Raw genomic sequence first — 25,422 nt, forward strand, 5'->3', positions numbered from 1 at the left:
TTAGAGCAAAAGACACTCCTAACACCATGAAAATGCCAAGGGATTTAGGAATCCTGAGTCAGGTAAGGGAAAGTGTTAGTTGCTCAGTTGTGTCTGACTCTTTGTGACCATATGGACTGTAGTCAGCCAGGTTTCTCTGTCCATGGGATTCTTCAGGCAAGAATACTGGAGTGGGTTGCCATACCCTCGTCCAGGGGATCATCCCGACCCTGGGACAAAAGATACTCCTACTGCTCTTAGCACTTAAGAAGTTAGAAGGGTTTCAGAAGTTCTGCATCAGGAATGGGGGACAAAGACCTATGTATATATTTTCTGTTGTCTCACAATATACTTAACAAAACTCTAGAGCCATTCAAAATCATCACTGAGAAGATTATGTAGCGCTGTTTGTTCAGCAACTACAATTTGTTTTAGATCACAAAACTAGGCACACTGTTGGATGGTCCGCAGATGGGAGGCAAATATTTGCTCACAGGTGTATGTGGAATGAACTTCTTTTTTATACATTTCTAGAGTCAACCGGGCCGTGGTGAAGTGGGGAGAGGGATGTGGCACAACTTTCTGAGCCCCTATAAACTCACCTGTGGAGTTAAGCATCAGGAGTGGGGCTGCACCCCGCATACCTACAAGGAGGTGATGCCCCAGAGAGCAGGGGAAAGTCAGGGTGTGGCTACTGATTAAGAGAGGGAATATCAGTTCCCTGGCCAAGAATGACACCAACAGTTACTACATCAGTAAAGATCTCTTCTATCCACAACTTACCTTTCTCTGTTTTTAAGGCCACTGTACCTCCAAAGCCTCACTCAACCCTCAACACTCCTCTTGATAGGTCCTCGGCTATCAGACACATATTACAGAATACACTCGGGCATTTGGAGAGCTTAGCCTCCTCATTCTTACCTTAAAAGTAGGGATATCTGTGGCATAGACTAATGCCTCTGGGGAAGAAAACCTCACCATGAATTTTCTTTACTCAGGCCATGTGAGATGGAATCTTGTCACCATATTGGAATGGTTACAGTGATACGAAGGCTAAACTACCAAGGCACACGAAGTGCCTGATCATAAAGACCAACAGGACGGTTCAAGTGTTCCCAAGCTTTCCTCCCTTGCAACACAGATGACAGATGACACTTACATGTATAATACGCCTTAATGTCAATCCTCTGGGTCACACAGAGTTCCCAGGCACTAACTGGTAAGACTTTCTCACCTGGCCAGGGCAGCACCTTACAACACAGCAAAGCCAGAAGGTGAGCAAGTAAATAACTGAAACACTTAAATATTTTCATAGTTATTAGCATGGGAAGCAGTTTTGCACAGTAGCTAAGACACAGCCTGTAGTGAAAACACATGGCTTCAAAGATTGGTTCTAACCCTTTCTATGTGACCTTTAACAAGCTGATCTACCTCTCTGAGCCTCCATTTTTATAAACTGGGGATAGCAACACCCATCTCATAGAGTCCCAGTATGGACAAATAAGAGAACACATACAAAGTTCTTTGCAACAGACTTGGCACAGAGCATGTACTCAGTGATAGCCAAGAATGGTGGCAGTAGTGCCGCTAAAAACAACTTGAGAAATCCTCTAAAAATGACCACTCCACACAAAACAAGCTGGTTCTGAGTGACCTAGTTCTAAGAGCTTTACCCCCAAAGAGCTGAGAATTGGACAGTTAGTATAATGAAGTTCAGCAAGAAGCTGGATCATTCCATCAGGAATCTTGCCAATTTCTACTGCGTTCCCTCACTGAGAACTAGAACCCCATGGAGGGAGAAGGAGAAATAGTCAAAGAACCCCTAAAGAGATGAGATGATAAATCAGGGGAGAGAACTTGGCATGCCCAACAAAGCAAAACATAACCTACGAATCTCTCTGGAAGGTCCCCGAAAGGAGGAAGGGTTTGGCCTTGAAGTACAGGTAAGATTTGGGTGGGAGGGAAGGAGAGGGGCAGGACAGAGCCAGACACACAAGAAAAGGATTGACACATGGCCGAAGCAGAGAGTTTGTGCCAGAGAGCTGTGAGCAAGGCCCCCTGCCCTCTTCTCCTTGCCTCTTCCATCTTCCTTTGCCCGTCCCAAAATAACTCAGCCCTTTGGCTAAGCTATCAGGATGTTCTAAGTTGGTTCTGCTTGCAGTGTTTCTCCAGCTAGCTAATTAAACATAGCACATTTAATTGAATCATAGTGAAACCCATAGCTGATGTCTCTACACCCGAAGGGGAAAGGCGGAGTGTGATGGAAACCAACTGTGTTTTACTGGTGCCAGCTAGAATGCTGCCGGTGTTTTCAAAGCTCAGCATAAAAGGCATGATATTTGAGGCAATATCATGTACAGATTAGAGTAATCTCCCCAACAAGAGAAGAGAAGATATCCCTTTTATACAACAACAGTTCAGTAAATTTTGTTTAGCTTGTGTAGGATACAGTTAATTACAGTAATTTATCAAAGTGGCATAAGGTGGTATTCACACACACAAAGAGTACTTTCCCACAGTGGAAAATCCTTAGTTTTATAGAAGCTGAAGCTAGTACTAATTGAATTTTCACTTGGGTAGATAAAATCTTTAACAACTCCGGAATAACTAAATGCTCTTTGCTCAATGATGTGGATCGGGATGATTTACAACACCTTTCACACAATCATGCTAATTTTGCTTTCATATGATTAATTAAAACAATATGTTCATTCTTCCTAAAGTGGAATTAGGGCACCCAAAGAGCTGGCTTCTATAGCCAACTTCTCTACCCAGGAATAGAAGCAGTGTTCACACATTGTCTTCAAGGAAGCGTCAAGTCCATGGGGCCCTGACGAAGACTTTGTCAAGTCCAACTTTGCTCTTTGGAGGACAGCAGAGGCAAGTCTGATGGGCAGAGAGAGGCTTCTAGAACCTCAGAGCTGAAAAGGACTTTCAAGGCAATCTCGTGAAAAGCCCTCACTTCACAGATGAGGAAAGCTTGGAGAGACTAACAAGTTGTCCCCAACTTACAAGGCCCCATTTCTGGTAGAACTGATATCAGTATCCAGCTACCCTGAGGTTTAACCCAGTCTCCTGGAGAAAGAGCCCTGGACTGGGAGTCAGCAAACCCGGGTTTAAGACCCAATTATGGACTTCCGTGGTCGTCTGTTGGGTGACGATACTAAACGCTGAGGGAGCCCTACTCATCCTGAAGCTTTGGTTCACCTCGCAAGAGAGTACTTTTTAATCAGGACCCCAGTGTTAGACTCCAGTTCTTAAGCAGTGAAAGACAGAAAAGACCTCCAGCACCTTCACTTTACAGATGGGAAAACTGAGGCCCAAAGGAAAAGAAAGTGCCATTTACTAACCACCTCTGATATACCGGACATCACTTCAGGGGCTTTCTCGGGTGATGACATTTCATTCAAGAGCAGAAAGAATGTATGACTTACCCAAGGGCATCTGGCTGCTAAGCAGTTAATCAAGACTCACTCAGGACTGCTCTGTTTTCCATGCAAACAGTCTCCAAAACTTTCTCCCTACCATTTACGGAGCATTTTACGTGTTGAGTGTGAACTGTTTTATATGTACTAACCTATTTTATACTTCAAATGAACCTCTACAGGTGGCACTACTATCCCTCTTGCTTTAGAGATGAGGAAAGGGAAGCAGACAGGTGAAATCACCTGGCTAAACTCACACAGCCAACGAAGCCAAAGACTGAGATGTGAATTCAGGCAGTGTGTCTCCAGAGTCCAGAATCTGAACCTCTGCACTCAACGGCCACCTCTAATGCACTGCCTCTCCTTAGATTTCTGTTAGGGCTGCAAGGCCTCTTTTGTTTGGACCACTGCTCTCTATGCGAGCATAAAATAAAATCAATTAGGAGGTGCCAAGTACAGGCGTCACACGCCTTCAAACTGATAGCACAAAGACTTCAAATGGTCCTTCAAGAGTTCTTGCTTCCCCCAAGGGGTCACTGGTTCTGGCTCCACAGACGCCATTAGCATAATGACAACCCTGCCAGCAGCCTCAGCCCCCGGGCTGCCTGGGTCTGAGTGAGTGGCTGCCTCCCAAGGCCTCCCTTTGGCTTCACGCTCCAGTGGAGAGTGCAGACAGCCGCGTTCATCCACCCCGGCAGCCTGGAAACCCACTCAGCAGCTGCGTGCCCCCACCCTGAGGCCAGTCCACCAGGAACACTCGTGGGTTTCTCCAAGTTGGCCTGACATTCAAAAGGATGGAAAGCAAAAAAATAAAAAACATGGATGACATGGGATAGTACAGCAGGAAAAATGGGGGCTTTATCCAGATGAAAACAATTCATTTAGTGCTCACTTCAGCAGAACATATACTAATATTAGAAGGATACAGAGAAGATGAGCATGGGCCCCTGCCCACATGCAAATTTATAAAGTGGTCCATATTTTTAAGAACCTACTATATAGCACAGGAAACTCTACTCAATATTCTGTGATAAACTATATGAGAAATGAATCTAAAAAAGAATGAATATATGTATATGTATTATATAATAAAATCACTCTGCTATACACCTGAAGCCAACACAACATTGTAAATCAAGTATACTCCAATAAAAAAATTTTTAATTCATTCTTTCAAGGTTCTTATTATCACAATTTCTCACCTCCCAAACTCAATACCTCTAAGCAAAGGTTCTACAATTACTGTTGTTGCTACTCAGTCCCTAAGTCATATCTGACTCTTTGTGACCCCTTGGACTGCAGCACACCAGGCTTCTCTGTCTTCCACTATCTCCTGGAGTTTGCTCAGATTCACATACATTGAGTCAGTGATGCTATCCCACCATCTCGTCCCTCTGCCTCCCCTTTCTCCTTTTGCCTTCAACGTTTCCCAGCATCAGGGTCTTTTCCAACGAGTTGGCTCAGTTCTTTGCATCAGGTGGCCAATGTCAATACAATAAAGAAACAGATAAGATTGAGAGTGAGGTTAGTACTGATGAGTGGAGGAGGGACATCCATATAGGCAGGACGTATTGGCTGGAGCACCTGGAGGCACATAGGTGGCGCTAGCCCCAGACCATCCAGGATCCCAGAGTTCAAACAGCATTAGAGTCCGTCCATGTTCAACCCTGGATTTCATCTTGGCTTCAGTCTATGATCTATCCTCCTAATCTCCTTGGGGACATTATTTCGGAGATCGGTTCCTACAGCCTATGACACATGGGACAATATGGTCAACTCCTTTATCTCCATCTTCAATTCAAAAAACTCCAAGGAAATTACATGCCTTTTCTGGTGGCCAGGGAAGTGGGATCTATTGTTGGATATCCCATCAGAACCACGTAGGATTTTACAAAAAACAAAAGGATGCATTGTGGTAGAACATCCCATATTTATATGGGAACAAGTGTGTTATGACAAAGTCCCTTTAAAGAGTATGCATTACCTGTCTACCTAGGTAGAGCAATAATATACAATATACACACATGCTATTCAAGAAGCAATAGAAATGAACCATAAGTTGTATATGCCTTGCAGAAATTAAATTTATATTTTCTTCTATCCTCCACAGTGCCCAGCACAGATTAGTCACTCTAAGAAGGATTTGTGAAGTGACTAATAGCTTAGCTCTGGAATCAAATTATGTCACTGTGTTAGTTAGGATTATGCTTCAGTTTCCCTGATAGTTCAGTTGGTAAAGAATCCACCTGCAATGCAGGAGACCCCAGTTTGATTCCTGGGTCAGGAAGATCCACTGGAGAAGGGATAGGTTCCCCACTCCAGTATTCTTGGGCTTCCCTTGTGGCTCCGCTGGTAAAGAATTCACCTGCAATGAGGGAGACCTGGGTTTGATCCCTGAGTTGGGAAGATTCCCTGGAGAAGGGAAAGACTACCCACTCCAGTATTCTGGCCCAGAGAAGTCCATGGACTGTATAGTCCATGGGGTCCCAAAGAGTTGGACACAACTGAGTGACTTTCACTTTCACTTTTCAGTTTTAAAAAATAACCACCAAATCTTAGTGACTTAGCACAGGTCTAAGTCTTGCTCACACAAAGTCCATCGCAGTACAGCTGATTGTTCAAGGCAACTGTCCTCAGAAGAAACTCAGAGACTTCACCATCTTGCAGTGTACCATCTGTAACACAGGGCCCCTTGGTCAACATGCAGAAGAGATTTCATGGGGGAGAGGCAAAGTGGGGGGTATCTCATACTGACAATTAAGTCCTTCACTCCACAAGGGACCCATATCATTCTGCTCACAGCACATTGTCTAGACCAAGTTACCAGCCCACCTACTGCAAAAAAAAATTGGAGAATATCATCTTTCATATGCCTGGAAGGAGAGGAAAACCAGGTGTGAGCTCTATTAATGGTTGTCTCCATCAAAATCAGTTAACATAAGAGTACATTCTATAAAAATTATATCCCAATTTTTAGATTTAAGAAGTTCCAAAGAGAAGAAAGTAGCCTAAAGCCTACTAATATGGCTTTTCTACTACTCCATCACTGAGCTCCATTCCCCACATTTCTGACTAAACCCATATTACAGCCCAGCAGAGACTAATTCCATTTGAAAGTTCAAAGTTTATTTATTTTGCACGCTCCACTATTAGACAGAAATGACCTTCAAAATCCAATTGAGCATACCATCTTACTAGAGGCAATTGACAGTTCTTTGCAAAAGCCTTTAAAAAAAAATATGCCTACTCTTTGACCCTGTAATTCCACTTCTGTGATTTACCCTGAGGAAATAAGCATGGATATGCACACAGATTTAGCTACAAGGATGTCCCTTGCAGCCTGTTTGAAACAGGGAAAAGGAAGAATTAACCTAAATGGCAGCACAAGTGTTGTTTAAATAAATTAAAGTATGCCCTCACGCCAGACTACTATGTATCCATTAATAATCATACTGTGAAGGTGTGCTCATTAATGTGAAAAGAGGTTTGTGGTACATTAAATGGGGTGGGGGGAGCAGGTTATCAAATGGTATGTACACTGTATATGTCTGGGAAATATTCTAGAAGAAAATATATCAAGGAATTAATAATGCTTGCTTCTGTGTGGGTGAGATTATAGGTGTTTTTATTTTCTCTTTTTGGCTAGACTATTATTTTATGCTATTATGAGCACTGCCATTGAAGTAAGAAAAACAAGGTAGTTAAATTATAAATAAATAATATCCTTGAGCTTATCACACAGTCACTGCTCATAATGGGGCTTTTATCTTAGAAATTGACTGCAGGCGATTAGGTTCTTTCTAGTCTTTACTGTTCACAGTCAGTATCAATGACAATAAGAGCAGGGCAATTTCTGGGAGATAGCACTTCCCAGTTTATAAGACCTTCCAAATTCAGAAGGCTCCAACAACTGTATAGGAAGGTAGGAAAGGCCTTGCTGTCCCACTTTACAGCCAAGGCTCATGACTTACCGCTTATCTGCCTGAGCGTGGAGGCCACACAAGAATCCAGGCCGCTTCCAGGCCATGGCACTGTCCCAATCCAGGGACCATCACTGTGTTCCAGAAGTGCTGCTCGCATAGAATATAAATGAAAAGTGCCCCCTGGAGGTGTGGAGTGTCCAGTCCTGCTCAGACCCTTACTGGAGAGCTGGACGTGCTCCTGTGCTAATGAGCCAGCCCGTGGCCACGGTGGGTTACAGGGGAAAAAGCAACTTAGTGCTCAACAGGTATTTATTGAGCACCCCTATAAGTCAATGCTGGGGGGACACTTGAAACTAAGTTTGGCCTTTATCCTTTAGGCAATGTGAAGACATCTGAGGGTCCTAAACAGTAGAACCATATAAGCAGAGCTGTGTTTTAGAAAGAACATTCTGATAGAAATGAGTCAGTGAAAGTCAGCAAGAACATAGAGACAGTTAGGAGGCTGCTGCAGTCATCTGGACAGGAGGAAATAAATGCCTAAACTAAGGCAGAGGTATCTGAGTGACAGATATCATCAACATCATCACTCTTTTGATAAGATTAGTAGGTGCTACTGTTTTCTGAGCACCTATCATGTGTCATATGCTATGCTAGTGATTTACATAGTGAACCCATTCAATCTTCAAACTAACCCAATGCAGTAAGCATTATTATTGTCCTTTCTCTGAGGTAAGGGTTCAGAAGAGTTAGGTAGGAAAGGCCCTGCTATCCCACTTCACAGCTAAGGCTCATGACTCACCGCTTATCTGCCTAAGCGTGGAGGCCACACAAGAATCCAGCTCACGGGGAGAGTGCATAGAGTCTGTTGCCCCGAATGGAAGCCTGGGGAACCTCAAACTTTAAAAGCCAGGAAGGCTTCTTTGAAAAAGCAAAACACAATCAAGGCAGGAGCAAAATCAGAAAAGAAGAGCACCAAGGAAACAATGAGGGAAATGGTTCCTAAAACCACACTAAGCCCACACTAGACTTAGTAGTATCAAACGTTACATCCCCAACAATAGGGACTGATATTTCTGAGCACTGATTCAATGGCACTAATCTGAGTGCTTTATGTATATTAGCTCATTTAATCTTAACCACCTTTCCATAGGTAGACATTATCCCCACTCTCAAGTAAGAAAACTGTCCTGTCACCGGTCCCACAGCTTACATGCAATGGAGCAGAGATTCAAAGCCAGGCAGTCTAACTCTACAGACAACACCCATGGCCTCTATACTGGCTGGCTCTAGAGCTGGCATTCATGGTCTCTACACTATCTTGTCTTCCTCAGTAATGTCTAACATTTTTGAACACTCAGTACATGCCAGGCACTGTTCTATATACTAACTCAATCTTATTACAATAACCTTATTAGGTGGGTACCATTATTATCCCTATTGCACATATGGGAAACTGAAATCACAGAGCAGCTTCCCAGAATCACAGCTGGTAGAACCATAAAGGTATAGTAGACCCATCCATCAGGAAATTAAAGAATTATCAATCAGTATGTGGTAGGTGAAGGCAAGTTGGCAGGAGTCCTAACCACAGTGAAATGTAGAAATGAAAAGTCAGATTCCAATGGGAACTAAAAAATTATGAAACTTCAGCACTTGAAGAGGCCTGGGATGTCTATTAATGCTATTCGCAAAGTTCCAGGCACAAGGGCGGATTGCACTTTCTGGCCCCTGTGCTTGTGTGGTCGATAGAACTATTTCCATCCAATGAGCAGGGAAAAGACATGACACATGCCACTTCTAGGCCAGTTGATTGCCAGTAAAAGACCCTCCAGAGTACTCTGTGCCTCGGTCACAACATCTGTAGCAATAGGAATGGTGGCTGCTCCATCAACCCAAGTTCCACAGCAGGGGGACGTAGAGACAAGCCTCACCTGATGCAGAGTGGACGTGTGGCATGAGTGAGAAATAAACTTGGCTGATACCAAGCCTTAAATGACCCAGGTGGGGAAATGGAGGGCCCAAAAGGACAGAGACTTGCCCAGCATCCCAAAGCTGGATACCTAGAGGCACTGAGGGGCAAGAACCCACATTCAGCCTCCCATCCAGTTATCTCTCCTCTTTACATCCCAGAGTATCTTGTGCATCTTGTAAGTCACTGCTCCCTCTAACCCAAAGCATATTTAGCTCTGTAAATTAATGCGAAGGCTACATTGCCTAATTTTTACAAACTGTCTCCTAGTACAACACACTCAAAGCTCAGTTTTTTCCAAAAGGTATAAGGAGAAGGCATGGGGGTGGGAGGGTTGGATGGTAGAGTAGGGAAACCCTGCTCTATTATTTATAGAATCAAGGCTAATTTAATTAAGTTTTGACAGAAAGTGCTCAATTTCGCAGACAGTTGCCACCCGTTCTTCCTGCAGTCTGGATCTCCTCATAGTAACTGACTTCATTCCATCTTCCTCTTTGATGTATGAGGCTATAAAACAGGGAGTGAGCAAGTCACCTTCGAAGAGGCCTTTTGTCATTGCAATAACTAGAAGTAATTTATGTGCACCTGGAATTTAAGTTCTCTGCCTCTGACTAGGCAACAGACTGAAATCACAATTTGGATGCTGGCAGCCAATCAGAAGGTCAAAGTGATTCTGAAAGGTATCCGTCTTCTAAAATCTAAGATAAGGGAATACCAGGATCTATGCTCAGCAATTAGACCATCAGCAAAGATTTTAGATTCAGACTGCCTCTTGTGTATTTGGGATTTCCTTCACCTTGCAGGTGTCCTGTGATATCTTCCCCACCATGACCACCATCCAAGTCCCTCCCATCCTCCATGACCATGTTTAAGTCCTGCCTCTTCCAGGAAGCCCTCCCTGACTACCCAAGCCTATGATATATATTGTATGCTATAATTTTACAATTCTTTTGGTACTTGTCACATTCTCCCTTGGTGCATGCTTTTTATGTTTGCATGTCTAGATTCTGTGGATCATGTTTCTATAGAAATAAGTTTCAACTCATGTGCCAACCCTGATCAATTAGTAGTGGTTGCCTAGAGTGAGGACTCCAAGGTTCCATCTGGGCTCAGTGGTTAAGAGTGCAATGATTGATTAACAAGGTCTGCAATGGGCATGGCCAGAAAAAATGAAAATGTATGGCATGTCTGCCCTCTGTCCTGTAAACAGTGACTTCTTTAAAGATAGGTCCATAAACTGCATTCATTTATATTCCCAGGGACAGTTGCACAGGCACACATGCATGTTCAAAATTATTTGATAAATAAATGTTTCCCATTTTAATAATGAGCTTACTCTAATGCATTAATCATATAAGTTCTAATTATGGTTTTTAGAAATAGCCCTTAACACACATAAGTAGATTTGACTCCCATCAGAAATCTTCCCAAAGCTGGATTTTATGTGAAGGATGGCTTTTGACACATCAGCCCCCTAAGGTTTCTGAATCTGAAAATATTAATACTTAATAACTCCTAGCATCTGTGCAGCTATTAATGATTTCAAAGTTCTGTACCTCATTTGACTACCACATGACTTTCATAAGATAGAAGTTTATTCTCATTTACAACTTTGAAACAACTTGTTTAATAGCATAATGATTGGTCAGACCAGAAGTTGTAACCCAATATATGTTTACCAATCCTCCAAAAATTAAATAAGCCCTTAAAGTCTAGGCCAGTGTTTCCTGTAGTCTTTTCCAATGTAGAACATCAGGGTTTTTGTAGGGTCATGACATGTCTTCTTTGTGGTTAGATAAGTGTGGGAGACATTAATAGGTTTCCCCATGGGTGGGACTTCTCAGAGTTTTTAAGACATTGATATACTTGGTGAACTGCAGAGAGGGCTCTTGACATGAAATACTTCCCATCTACTCCACCTCAGAACCCCTTTGACAAGAAGCACTTGAGTTTCACAAAACCTTCTGGACTCATCAAAATACTATCCTTCATCTTTATCTAAAATTACCAGCAAGAGCACTAAAAGGATAGCAAACTAGTTAAAAGTACTTCCACACTAACTGGCTGTGACCTTGAATGGGTCACTGAATTCCCAGCCTCGCTTGCCCACCAGGAACACACAGATTCTAACGTGGCCTAACTCTGAGGGTTGTCATGAGGATGGAATGAGGCAAGGCAGGCATGCCTAGATCATGTAAGCATTCGATAAATGTTAGCTGATTTTTATTGCCAAAGAGGCAGAAGGTCAGAACAGAATCTATTTAAAAACAGAACAAAACACTGAATGTTGGGCTCCTTGGGAGGCAGCCTCCAGGATGGAGTTTAGCCTGCAGGAGGCTTGTAGAGGAGTGTTCTTGAAGTCAACATCAGGGGAAGGGAAGGGAAGAAAGAGGGAAAAAAGTTGAGCTGTGAGGCAGCCCCATGAGAGCGAGCCCCAAAGGGCAAGACCCAGAGATGAACTGACCCTTCAGAATTGTCCCCAGTTGAACTGAGGAGGTCAGGCATGAATCTGTCACTGGATGTGGATCACCCAAGGAAGGCCTCAGATAAGGCAGCTCAGGTTACCAGCACTCCCAGCAACCAAGGCAAGTTCTCCAGCAGAGGGGTTATCTGACCAATGCACATAGTTTTGCCTGCACACACACACACACACACACACACACACACAAAACACAAAACAAAGCAAAAGCTTCCCTGACCCTCTGGGAAGGAAAAACGGCACTCTGCAGACATCAACCAAATCTAGTCATTTATTCACTCATCATTTATTAATGCCTACCATATGCCAGGCAGCGGGGCTAAGGGGTTATGAATCAGGTACTGATTCTATAGCAATAATAATAATAATGTCTTCTCTTGACTTTTTAAAGCATGAAAATAAAGATGGGGAAACAGAGTCGGTAGAGATATCAAATCACTTGAAGCCAGGATATATTCTCAGGTGATCAGTCACCTGTCAGCTCAGTATGAAAAGGTGTTAATTTGAATGAAGAAAGGGACACGGCGATTTTTTTCCCCAGAGCAATACATCAAGTTGTTCTCCCAGTGATTTCGCAAGCTTGGCAAACTCCGTGTGCTGCACGAAATTGAATTTCCAGGTTTGGGGAAGCCTGGGCAGGCTCAAGATGCATGAGGATTTATGACTTTAGGTACTTAAAATGACTCCGACTATATTTGTTGTGACCTTCTCCCCTCTGCCTGTGGCCCCAAGTTAACCACAGCCTGGGGCAGAGCAAAGGTTAAAGGCACACCAATCAAACAAAAGCAGCCCCAGAGAGACAGGTCTCTGCCTGGTGGCGGGAGAGACAGCAAAGCCTTTCTTGTCCCTGGAAGCCTTGGCTGTGTTCCTCTCTGCCCTGGAGCAGCTTCACTTCTCAAGGTCTACCCACCCTCGCATCCTCTCAGGGACCCCTCCCATACTCTGCATCTTGTCAAATGCCTCCCCAGCAGCCCCTCAAGCATTGTTCTTCTCTAACCAAAGACAGCTCTTGTCTTTCCCACTGACCTTCTCACCTGTTTTTGTTGTATCTTCTCAAGAAGCCAGTCAGCTACCCGGCAACTAATATTTCACATTCGTGTAGGATGTCATAATTTATGACACAGTCTGGGCCCCACAATTAGCTGAGAGGCAGGCACTGCAGAAATGATGACTCCCACTCTGGAGATGAGGGCACGGAGGCCCAGAGAGGCAAAGTTACTTGCCCAAAGTCACAGAGCAGAACAGTGAGACCCAAACCAGCCCCTCCGTGCCACAAACTAGCCGCACCCACTGCTTCTCAGCCCCAGGGACCAGGCCATGTGTTGGCAGTGTGCCTCATACTCAGTAGAATAAGTGATCCAAGTCACAGATTTGGGGAACTACCTGGGAATCCACAGGAAGGAAGGGATGGCCAACCCCGCAGAGGAGGCCCATGTATACACTTCTGCACAAATATATGATGCAACTTGAGCATACCTGGAGAAGCCAAAGGTGGTTGTTCTCCAAGCCAAAAGCAACTAAAGTTTTGAACTAAAACAACATAGATTTTTTTTTTAACTTCGCTGCCCCAAGTGAACTTAGGAAATCCATGGGCCTCTGAGCCCAAATATTTTTCTTGTCAGTTTAAAGTCCTTGTTTTAAAATGCTCCCAGGCACCCATTTAAGAACAAGCCCTTGGCAGGTATTCATTCTACATTTTTTCTTTCACTCAGCAGATAATCACTGAGCACCCACAGTGGGCCAGGAGCTCTGCTAAGTTCTAAGGATTCAGTCAAGGACCAGGCAGTCAAATTCCTGCTCTCAGGAGGTCTCACGGGCTGGCAGAATATTGTGGTTATTAAACAAGCAAGTACAATGCAGCATTTAGAAATAGCACTCTTCGTAACCCTGTTGGAGTTTAAAATAGGACAACTTCTATGAAGAGCAAATTGACAGAAGCTATCAAAATTTTAAATGTGCATAACTTAGGGCTCAGCAGATGCAGAAGTAAAATGAAACAAGTTAAACTAAAACATCAGATACTAAAGAGAGGGGAAAAGGGTATAGATATGAAGGGGGAGAGGGACAGAAAAAGGAGGAAGGAGGGAGCAAAGGAGGGAGGAAAGAAGGAAGGAAAACTTAAATACCCATCCAAAGGAGTATAGCTTTTAAAGTTATGGTACATTCATACCATTGAATACTAATAGTCAATAAACATATGCAATAGACTTATTTGTACCAACCTGGGGAAATGTTTATAAAACAAGCTAAGTGGAGGAAACAGCAGGTTGGGAAACAGTGCATGTGTTATACCTATCTATGTATATGTGAGTATGCCTCTAAAAGCACATCGCTCATTCTCTCAGTAGGGCCCAACTCTTTGCCAACCCATGGACTGTAGCCCACCAGGCTCCTTTGTCTGTAGGATTTACCAGGTAAGAATACTGGAGTAGGTTGCCATTTCCTACTCCAGGGGACCTTGGAGGGATTGAACCAGAGTCTCTTGCATCTCCTGCATTGGCAGGTGGATTCTTTACCACTGTGCCACCTGAGAAATGCCATGTAGGCATATGTGAACAACTAAATGTATATCTATTCTAAGCCAAAGGGAAAACATCAGCAAGGATACAGCCCAAACTGTGACCAGGGAATAATATCTCTGAGCAGTGGAAGGGGGATGGTTTAAATTGATAAACCTTCAAAACTTTGCAAAGTAACCTTACTTTTGTAATTTTGAAAACCCGGTTGAGCAAAATAAAGTATTAAATGTTCTGAGAGGGGAAGAAGGGAGAACTGTCTCTCAGCACCAAGCAGGACTTACACTTCATTTCTTATCACTTTATTTATTTTGTTTGTTTGTTCTTTATTTTTTTTCATTTATTTTTATTAGTTGGAGGCTAATTACTTCACAATGTTACAGTGGGTTTTGTCATACATTGACATGAATCAGCCATGGAGTTACATGTATTCCCCATCCCAATCCCCCCTCCCACCTCCCTCTCCACCCAATTCCTCTGGGTCTTCCCAGTGCACCAGGCCCAAGCACTTGTCTCATGCATCCCACCTGGGCTGGTGATCTGTTTCACTATAGATAATATTCGGGCATTTCTTATCACTTTAATTTGCTTGTCCTTCAGTCTCCAGTATTTCCCAACAAGACCCCAAGCATCCTGCAATTTTTAACCCCACCTAGTGGCAAATAGGTGAATTTCAGATGTCAAAACAGAAATACATTGTTTTGCAGGAGGGTGAATGTGGTGGACTTCACAGCTAAATACTACGAAATGACTAGTGAGAAAAGGGGGTCTTCTGGATCCCCCCTTATAACCCAACAACACAACAACAACCACCCAACAACAAGTTGCTGTGAAGAGAAAACAAGTTGAATATGTTACAGAGGCTGCTTCCCAGTTCACATACTCACTTGCATAAGAAACATGTGTGTGCTAAGTCGCTTCAGTCTTGTCTGACTCTTTGTGACCCTATGGACTGTGGCCCTCCAGGCTCCTTTGTCCAAGGGGGATTATCCAGGCAATTATACTGGAGTGGGTTGCCATCCCTCCTCCAGGAGATTGTCCCAACCCAGGGATCAAACCCACGTCTCTTACCCCTCCTTCACTGGCAGGCGGGTTCTTTATCACTAGCACCACCTGGAAAGTCCCATACATTTTTATTCTTTCTAACTCAGCTAAACTTCTATTTTGAGCTCTTATTCTGCCAAGACGGCAGGGATTTATTTTTAGTCAATACAGTACCACTGGCTCTGCTCCCACGCCCACTCCCAATACAGAGTTTACACACACATACACCAGGACCAGGAGGAAGTTCAAGGGGGGAGGGGTCTCTGGGAGCCAGCGTGCTGGGAGCGGGGGTTTAGGTCTGCACGGGCTATTGTAAGGTGCCTCTGAGCCTTCTCTGGGCTCTTTCTGGCCCAGCAACTCTCCCTTGCTTCTGAGTCAGAGACTGCACAGTCAGGTCATTCCTGCCTCCGTCCAAGACTGGGCATATCATCTTTTTCTCTTGCTACTCGCCTCCTGGGGCTCCACCTGGGGGAGGGGACGGGAGGGACGTAGGAAGTCTCTCTCCCAGATCACAGAGCTCACTGCTCTCAACACCTCCACCTCAACAGTCCCCTCCATGCCACAGGGGATCTCTGTCTAGTCTTGTAGGGCTGTGGGGAGTGGTAAACCCCTCTGTGCTCCAATACTCCAGAAGTCAGCAGATGGGAACACAAAAACCCGGAAGCTCTGCCCCAACTTCCCCTGAGATAAAGCGGTCTATTGCAGAGTAGGGAGCAATCCAGGATGGGGAAAAGGAAAATATATGGAGAAAAAAGAAGAGGCTAATGCGCCATGTGCAAACGGTATAGCCAAGGCTTGGTTACCGGTATATAATCGTCTGGTCTGACCCCCACTGCACCATTTACTGTGTGCATGTGTGCATGCTCAGCCACTCAGTCATGTCCAATTCTTTGTGACCCTATGGACTGCAGCTCACAGATATCTCACAGCAAAGAGTGTAGTGTCTTTGGTATACCTTACTCTAGAATAAGGGCCCAACATTTCTTAGCATTCATTATCCCATTAGAATGGAAAATGTGACATGATTAGTGCCTAGGAAATTTCCCCAAAGTCCCCCCAAATACCACTCCAATAAAACCCAACTAGATAAGAACAGGGAATCCATTAGTCCTATAAATTCTACAAACACATTTCCTCCCACCCATGCTAAGAAGATAAAGACTATGCTCCCAATTCTATCTTATCCCTTCTGTGGATTGGCTTCTTCTTCCACAGGCTCAACAGGGCTAGGCAGACACTGAACTAAATACAAGTCCCTTCTCTGGAAAGCTCCCCCTGATCCATGAGAGAAGAGAGAAGCCATGTGACCGTACTTTCTACCATTTCTGATTAGACCAGAAATGAAGACCCCTGACCCAAGATTAGCCAGATTCCCTCCTGGGAATTTGAAATTGGGATTCAGAGACATTTAATCATTATCTGAAATTGGCTATACTGATAAGTATGAGGTGGGCAGAATTCACCAGATGGCCTGAGGAGCAGGAAAAACTACTCTATAGAGGGGAAAAAAAAAAAAAAAAAGAGCAAAGTAACTATGCATAGGTAGGTAGAGAGAGAAGACAAATACATCCCCATGGCATTCCAGACCCCAGCTTATGTCTCTCCCTGATGGCTGCCCAGAGGCTTCTTTACCCACCCTCATGTTCCATGTGACATTTTATGTCCTCATCATTATTTTCCCTTTTCTACTTAAATTAGCTCCAATGGGAATCACTCATTTATTCAGTCCTCAGCCATTTGTTGAACACCTGAGCTAAGCCAGGTGTTGTCCTTGGTGCTGGAGAAATGGTGGTGAACAGTACAGACCCATTCTTGATCCCATGGAGCAATCGGTTCTGTTAACTCGCAACCCAGAACACCTAGGATAGACCCTATACCTACCACAATATAGAGAAATGCGCTCACAGAAAGAAAAGTTATAGAGAAACATACACAGTTTATCCAACATCTACTATGTGCTAGGCACCCTGTTAAGTGCTTTATATGCATCTTCTCTGACAACAGCCCTAGGAGGCAGGAACTATTATCATCCCCGTGGCTCAAGGACACAGAGGATTCACACCTGAGTGGTCTGAATCTTCGTGGCTGCTAAGAGAAAAGATAGACAGTGACAGAACATAAGCAGACACTGGAGAAAGACACATGCTCACAAACTCATTTACATTCACATGTACACTCAAACACACACACACACCCCCAGAATTCAGGCCACCTATGTCAGCACAGACCTAGGCACCTCTTGTTCCTTGTTAGGTGCTGGCCTCTCTGCTCCATCTCTATCCTATAAGGAGATGAAAATCAACTCCTCCCTCTTCAAAAATACTCTTGAAGAGGAAGCAAGCTTGGTAATACTTTAATTGGACAAAAGCCTTCCAAACGTGGCCTCTTGAGCACAGCAGGGATCCATTTCCACCTGCCTTTTAGAAAATGTGCCCTCCCTGGATTGCACATGAATGCTCTTAGGCAAATGCCAGAGAATCGCTCTAAACGCTTCCTCCCAGCAGGTCAGCACTTACCCACTGGACACCTCCTCAGGAGCCCCACTCAGGCTCCCTTGCAGCTCCATCCCCGGCTGCTCCCTGCCAGGCCCAGGAGAGCAGGGACACAGACGTGACTAGTCCCTGCCAACAGCCCCTCCCCGCACCTCAGCTCAAGGTGGGCAAGCAAAGCACTTAAAGGCTGGCTGAGGCTTCAAGCCTGCAGAGGGAAGAATACAAGAACTAAGAGGCAGGGGACATTCCAGCAAGAGAGGATGGGGAAACAGGGTAAGAGATACCCCTTGTTAGCTTCTGCATCTGGAAAGTTGGGGTTCTCACATCTGCCTTACCTCAAAACAGATACCATTTATTGAGCACAGGCACTGTGCCAACCACATTGCATGTTATTTTAAAGAACTCTAGTAGCTGGAGATGACTGTCTCCAATATACAAATGACAAAACTGAGGTTCCAGAAGATAAGGTTGGTTCACATAACTAATCCTGGTTCACATAACTAGCAAATGGGGAGAACCATCACTTTCCAAAGTCCATGCTGTCAGCCACTAGCTTTACTTGAGTTTGAGAGGATGAACTAACAGTGAGCAGAAAAGGACAGAGCCACCAGTATGTCTTCAAAATTTGCCAGTAGTCAGCCTGATCTAGCGGCAACTTTGATTCCTCACCTCCCCACCTCCACCCCCAAGCCTGAATTATCTTCTAGCCCAGCTGCAGACTTCTTAGGACAATTTTCCTGATCCTAAGACAGGAGTTTTAACCCCAGAAGGCTTCAGCTGCCACCCAACCCAGCAAACTCACAGAGCTCTGAGACAAATGTACTGACAAATCCATATCTCATCATCATAGCTAGAAATGTTTAAAAACAGAAATCTGAGCTGTATTGAGGGAATTGGGAACTGGTATCAGAGTTTAGGTTTCAAAGCTTCTCTAAAGAACAATAGAAAATGTCTGCCTTAAAGCCCCATAGAGTAAAGCTTTATGATAAATTTGGGGAAAACTCTTTGAAACTCTGTCTCCCCATTCACTCTACTGGTAAAAATCACTCACATGTTTCATATAGTATTTTCTGCTTTGCCCTCACACAAGCTTTAGGGTGAGCTCGCTTATGCGCTCTCGCTCTCTCTCTCCTTCTCTCTCTCTCTCTTTGTCCTTCCTGAATTCTCAAGGTTCTCAGCAAAAAAAAAAAAAAAAAAAAAAAGAACAGTAACAAAGAAACACCCAAATATCCAGTCCTCTATGGGAAAAGAAATACTCATAGACACATGTCTCAGAAATAGAATGATATGCTTTTATCTTACATTAGATCAGGTATGTTTCCAGTTACAGAAGAGAACAACCAATATCTTAGAGCTAATCATAACTTTGATATTGGCTGAGGTCTCTCTGTCCTTGTCATCCAGAGAAGATGAAAATGAAAGGTCTGTTAGGGGCAGGCATTTTTTCCCTTTCTTTCCCCCCCTCCCCATTGCTGTATCTCCAGTGCCTAGAATAGTGCATAACACACCATGGTATTCAATAAAAATTTTTAACTCTTCCAGGATCCATCCAGACCTATGAATCAAAAACTCTGGGAATGAGGCCTAGCAATGTGTTATTATATTAAGCCTTCCAGGTCTTGATCCTCAGTGATCCTGAAGTTTCGCTGAAGTTAAAAAACCACTGAACTGGGACTTCCCTGGTGGTCCAGTGGCTAAGACTCCATGCTCCCAATGCAGGGGGGCCATGGTTTGACCTTTGGTCAGGGAACTAGATCTTGAAAGCTGCAACTAAGAGTTCGCATATTGCAACTAAAAAGGGTCCTGCATGCTGCACTGAAAAATGAAGATCCTATGTGCCACAACTAAGGCTTGACCAAATAAATAAATAATAAAATAAATATTTAAAAAATAAAGCTAAAAAACCACAGAACTATGATATTGGTCTGTGCTGTTCAATATGGCAGCTACTAGACACATGTGTGTGCTTAGTTGCTCAGTTATGTCCAACTATTTGCAACCCCATGGATGCTAGTCCGCCAGGCTCCTCTGTCCATGGGAATTCTCCAGGCAACAATACTGGAATGGGTTGCTATGCCCTCCTCCAGTGGATCTTCCCAACCCAGGGATCAAACCCAGGTCTCCCGCATTGCAGGCAGATTCTTTACCAGCTGAGCTACCAGGGAAGCCCTACTAGACACATATGGCTATATTATTATTGATATAATTGACATATAACATTAGGTGAGTTTCAGGTGTGCAACACAATGATTTGTGATATGTATACACTGTAAGAAAGTTTAGTTACCGTCCATCACCATACACAGTAACAAAAAAATTTTTTCTTACTATGAGAACTTTTAAGATCTACTCTCTTAGCAACTTTCAAATATACAATACAGTGTTAACTACAGTTACTATTAAAATATTTTTAATAAATAGGCAAAACTGCCTCAACATACACACACACATACCCTCTGGGGTAGGCAGACTTACAAGATGGCTCCCAGTGATTCCCACTTCCTAGTATTCCTGCTCTTGTATAACTATCCCTCTCTTTGAGGGTGGGCCATGTGTAGTGACTTGCTTCTAATCAAAAGAACATGGCAAAGATGATGGGATGTTACTTCTGTGATTAAATGTCACTTCCATGATAAGGTTACAAAAGATGGTCATTTCTGTCTTATCAGCAAAACTCTCTCTCTCAGGCTAGCCTGAATGAAGCGAGCCACCATGTTGAAGCTCACGTGGCAAGGAAATGAGGAAGAACCTCAGCTAACAGGCGGTGAGGAAACACAGTTCTCAGTCCAGCAGTCCCCAGGAAACGGAATTTTGCCAACAATCATATAAGAGCTTGGAAGCCTTTCTTTCCTCAGTTAAGCCTTCAGATGATACCCAAACAATGACTGACGCCTTGGTTGTAACCCTGTGAGACGCTGAAGCTGTGCATCCAGGTAAGCTACGCCTGGACTCCTAAGTCACAGAAATGTAAGATAATACATGTTCACTGCTCTAAGTTTTAGAGCAACGTGATACACAGCAGCAGGTAACCAATATTCCCTCACAGTGGAGAAATCCAAAACATTCCCCAGCACTTCTGTGAATCACAGACTGCTTATATTTTCATGTTCCCCCGGATTTGAACACTAGGTTTAGTTTGATTTAAGAACCATCTCATGTTCCACCTACACTACCCCTAATCCATACTCCTTCAATCTAGCCATGACTCTCAGTCTCTTATTTATTTCCATGTTCACAGAGAGCAGGTAAAACAGGCTAACCAAAAAGCTTAAAAGGACAAAATAAGGAAGGAAAAGTCCCTAGCTGGCTTGGAAAAGCTTTAAAACATTTCTACAGATCTAGAAGACCATACATAAACACAGACCTGTGAGCATGCTATAAGACCTGAGAACCTCCTAACTTCTCATCTCTGGCTAACACCGAGGCTCTATTCAAGCAGAAAGTGAAGTCTGTACACTCAGGAAAGCTACGCCTGGCAGTTGTGAACTGCTGGTTCAGCAGTGAACATCTGCCCCAACACAAACACAGAGCGCCTCAGCAAAGCCTGGGAGATGCAGCAGTCCCAGAAGTTTAAGGAAACCACTACGCATCAGGAAATTAAAATCGTCCTCTAGAAAATATCTATATTTAACACAAAAGAAGGCAGTAATAGAGGAACCCGAAAACAAAAAAATATAAGCTGTATAGGAAACAGCAAAGTCACAGGCATAAATTCCACCTTCTTGGTGATTACATGTTAACGAATTAAACACTCCAATTAAAAGACAGAGTTTGGCAAAATGGACTTTTTTTAATGATCCAACTATACACTGTCTATAAGATTCAAAAACACAAGTAGGTTGAAAGTATAAGTATTGGGAAAAAAATACCAAGCAAAAAGAGAGAGCTGAAATGGCTATAATAATATCAGACAAAATAGACCTTGAGACAAAAATTGTTACTAGAGACAAAATTTATAAATTAATGAAGAATATATAACAATTATAAAAATGTGTATACCTAATGGGTTTAGGTGGACTCCGGGAGTTGGTGATGGACAGGGAGGCCTGGTGTGTTGCGGTTCATGGGGTCGCAGAGAGTCAGACATGACTGAGCGACTGAACTGAACTGAACTGAATGACAGAATCCCAAAATACACAAAGGAAAAAATAACAGAAATGAAAAGAGAAATAGACAATTCAAAAGAGACTCACCAGACACATCAACCAAAAGCAATGCATGTACCTGAACTGGGTCCTGATTCAAATAAATTGTAAATACACACACACACACACACACACAGAGCAAGAAAATCAGGGAAATGTGAACACAATGAATATTCAATGATATTAAAGAACTACTGTTCAAGGAGATCAAACCAGTCAATCCTAAAGGAAATCAACCCTGAATATTCATTGGGAGGACTGATGCTGAAGCTTGAATACTTTTATGTGATGTATGCAGCCTGGAGGGAGGAGGTGGAATATGAGGACTAGATCAAATAAGATTACTCATGAATGAATAACTGAATAATTAACATTGCTGTGTAGCAGGCCCATGGCAGCCCATTTTGTTATCCTTTCTTCTTATGTATGTATTCAAAATGTTCCATAATAGAAAGCTTGAAGAGGCAGAACAAAGCTATCTGACTGCTCACTCTGAGAAGCATTAGAACCAAAAAGATTACTATTCATTGTTTAGTCACTAAGTTGTGTCTGACTCTTTTGCGAACCCCATGGATTACAGCCCACCAGGTTCCTCTGTCCATGGGATTTCCCACACAAGAATACTGGAGTGGGTTGCCATTTCCTTCTCCAGGGGATCTTTCTGATCCAGGGATTGAACCCACATCTCCTGCATTGGCAGGCGGATTCTTTACCACTGACCCACCAGGGAAGCCTTTACTATTTGTACATCTACTCAAAAAACATTTGTTGAACATTTACTATGGGTAGGTCATTGAGATAAACATGTTCTCAAGCAGGCACAGATAAAAATTAATTATAAACAAACACCAGAAATGTGTTTTAAGAGAGACCCAAATGCAGGGCTTCAAGGGAAAAGATTACTACTGATGGAGGACAAGGGCAAGCTTGAAATCATAGAATATTCAAGTAGGAAGAATCTTCATCATAACCATCTTATTTACATCTGAAAAATCTGAATTCCAGAGAGAGGAAGTCAATTTGCCCAGTTACCGCAGCAACATTCCAACAAAGCTGGGATTTATTTTTTCTGTAGCTAACATTCATTGACAGCTTAGTATGTGTGGCACATTGCTTAGAATTTCACAGATATGATTTCATTTACTCCTCACAATATACTGCATTATTATCCCATTTTACAGAGAAGAAAACAGAGGTTTGGAGAAGTTAAGTGACTCACCCAAGTGGACACAGCCAGGAAGTGCCAGAAACAGGTCTCAAACTAAGGGAGGTTGTCTCCAGCTCCTTCTCTCCCCTCCCTATACTGGGAGTTAACCCAGAGGTCCTTCCATCACTCAGCGCTGGATTCTGCTGTAATAGGATAGGGAGAAAACAACAGATGTTTCAGGCTGAGGAAATGGAGGGGATATAACTAACACTAATACTTTGTCCTACAGGGCTTTCTAGGATTGACAAATGAACACCTCAAGAGAAGAACTCTATCACATTAATAATTTTATGTCACTAAACAATGGTTGCATTGTATAAATGCACAAAATTTGCTCCTGTGACCATTTTCCATACAGTGCTCTCTGACCACTTGCTCTGGTTTTGTGCACTTGTCAAACAGAGCCCATTTATCTCAGCCCCGCTGAGGGTCATCGAGCCTCCTCTGGCAGTCCTTCCCCACCCCGGACGGACTGCAGCCTGGAAGGCTCCAGGGGCCAGGCTCTCACACACCACCCAGCTCTATCCTCCTCCCAGAGGGGCTAGGTGGCAGCATGGAAATCTGGGCTCTCATCCTTAATGACACTAGCACAGCTCACCAAGTGACCTTGAGTAAGTCATTCAACCTGGACCTGTTTCCCCATACCTTTCACATTAAAAGGGTCAAACCACACGAGCTGTAAAAATGTACATTTTCCATAAAATATTGAATCACTATGCTGTATATCTGAAAGGAAATGTAATATTGTAAGTCAACTATATTTGAACTTTTTTTTAAAGGCACATTCTTCTCTGACAAGGCATAATTCCATGAAATCAGGGAGTGAGAAAAAGACACCTAAAAAAAAAGTTGTTGGGGTTTCCCTGGTGGCTCAGTGGTAAAGAATCCTCCTGCCAGAGCAGGAGACACAGGTTCAATTCCTGATCTGGGAAGATCCCACATGCCGTGAAGCAGCTAAGCCCATGTGCCACAACTACCAAGCCGGTCCTCTAGAGCCTGGTAGCTGCAAAGTGCTGAACCTAATGACCCTAGAGCTTGCACTCCGCAACAAGAGAAGCCATTGCAATGAGAAGCCCATGCACCGCAACTAGAGAGGAGCCCCCACTTGCCACATCTAGAGAAAAGCCCACACAGCAACAAAGACCCAGCATAGTAAAAAATAAAATAAATAACAGAAACAAAAAAAATTTACAAACCAAATATAAAATTGTAAATCAAATATACATATAGCATATATGATAAATATAAATATGCTTATTCACTATACAGTGTTAAGGGTACAGCATTATTTTATGTCATTATTGGAGTCAAAATATCAGACAAATTGGGCTCTGTAGCCCAGCTTTGCCAAGCACCAAGTATGTCCATGCTAATGCTCAATCACTGTTGTGTCTGAGTCTTTGAGACCCTATGGACTGTAGCTTGCCAAGCTCCTCTGTCCACGGGATTCTCCAGGCAAGAATACTGCAGTGGGTTGTCATTTCCTTCTCCAAGGGATATTCTCCACCCAGGGATTGTACCCGCATCTCTTGCATTGACAGGCATATTCTTTACCACTGAGCCACTTGGGAAGCCCACTGGGTATGTTATTTTCTTGATTATAATAATAACAATAATAATACTTAATAGTCACTGAATACTGCCTAGATGTTACAAACTCAACAGTCTAAGGTTCTCTTTGAGGAAAATCATTTAAGTCTCAGTTACTACAACTATAAGAATGAATAGAAGCATACCATAATACAGTGGCAGTAACATTACAGATATCAGCAAAGGTTTTCTAAAAGTATATTACTGAACAAAGTTTGAGCTTGCTAAGAACAATTACTCCATCATCCTCCAGGCTAATGCAATGTTAGCCACCTACTGTGAGAAAAAATATAAATATTCAACTATTTGTCTTTACTTTTCTTGAAAACTACTATTTTTAAATATCATCTTATAGTTTTAGGGTTGTAAATTCCTATAGCAGTAATAGTAATAAATGTATTATCTCCTCACCTTTCCCATTATTATTCCAAAAATAACAAATTCAGGCAGTTCATCATAAAATGCCACAAAAACAAATGAAAAATAAAAACATTTGTGGGAGAGGTATACTCTATTGAAAAGCTAGAGCCAAAAACTGAAGAATCTAAAACCATGTGTATCACAATTAGACATTCAGTTGTTCTTACTAGGCTATCAAGTACTGAGACTATTTCCACTATCACATGACTAAGCTCTCTCAACTGGATTTTATG

The 25,422-nt window shown here is 43.1% G+C and overlaps 1 long non-coding RNA gene and 1 pseudogene across 1 annotated transcript in view; one reads left to right on the top strand and one right to left on the bottom strand.

Annotated features, from left to right (window-relative positions):
• Positions 1-23,252, bottom strand: part of LOC122439653 — a 141,489-nt gene extending 118,237 nt beyond the window's left edge. Inside the window, exon 1 of the long non-coding RNA XR_006268955.1 lies at positions 23,192-23,252. This is a non-coding gene — a long non-coding RNA (uncharacterized LOC122439653). The remainder of the gene's footprint in view (positions 1-23,191) is intronic.
• LOC122441106 lies at positions 4,289-4,389 on the top strand (annotated as a pseudogene).
• Positions 23,253-25,422: the final 2,170 nt, after the last annotated feature.

This window comes from Cervus canadensis, chromosome 4, assembly GCF_019320065.1.
Source record: "Cervus canadensis isolate Bull #8, Minnesota chromosome 4, ASM1932006v1, whole genome shotgun sequence".
Lineage (NCBI taxonomy): Eukaryota > Metazoa > Chordata > Mammalia > Artiodactyla > Cervidae > Cervus > Cervus canadensis.